This window comes from Pterocles gutturalis, unplaced genomic scaffold (assembly GCF_000699245.1).
Source record: "Pterocles gutturalis isolate BGI_N339 unplaced genomic scaffold, ASM69924v1 scaffold10123, whole genome shotgun sequence".
NCBI lineage: Eukaryota > Metazoa > Chordata > Aves > Pterocliformes > Pteroclidae > Pterocles > Pterocles gutturalis.
This window is the reverse complement of record NW_010123045.1, coordinates 62,289-62,941: the sequence shown is the minus strand read 5'-3', so window position 1 is coordinate 62,941 and position 653 is coordinate 62,289.

The window sequence follows — 653 nt, the reverse complement described above, 5'->3', positions numbered from 1 at the left end:
CTTGTCATCACTTTCCATCCACAGGGATGTGGATGTGGAAGTGGCTCTCTCCTGCCCTCCTCACAACTGCTGTGGCTACCAGGAGAGGGCAGGAAGAAGCAGTGAGGATGCGGGCAGTGGGCAGAAGGTGGGGCAGAAACGACCACTGTAACTCTGCTTACTTCCAGGCTACGGTAAGCCTGAGATCATGGCACCTGAACGCGTAGCCGTGCCTTTGCGTTATAACCCAGCCCCCCAAGAACCAGCCAGCAGTGGGAGCTGAATAATTTTAATAGTTAATTGTAATGCTCGTGGGGCTTGAGCAGAAAAAAAGCAGAAATAATCATGCATAAAACAAATAAAAAAAACCCCAACAAACCCAAAGCCACATAGCGTTATTTTAGAATAAAAGCACATGTAGCTGAACTAATGCTCCTGCCGAGCAAGGACACGGATTTCTCCCCAGGCATCCTGCAGTCCCGCAGGGAAGCAGTGACCTTATTTGCATTTTCTTGTTGAATTGCTGTCGGGATTTCTGCAGCGTGGCAAGAGAAAATTCCTCCAGGAGAACATGGAAATATCAGTGCTAACGCAATATCCGTCAAGTAGGTTCCTCTTCCTCAGCCTCACTTTGCCCCATGCCCGGGCAGCTGCCCAGCCACCCGGCACTGAAC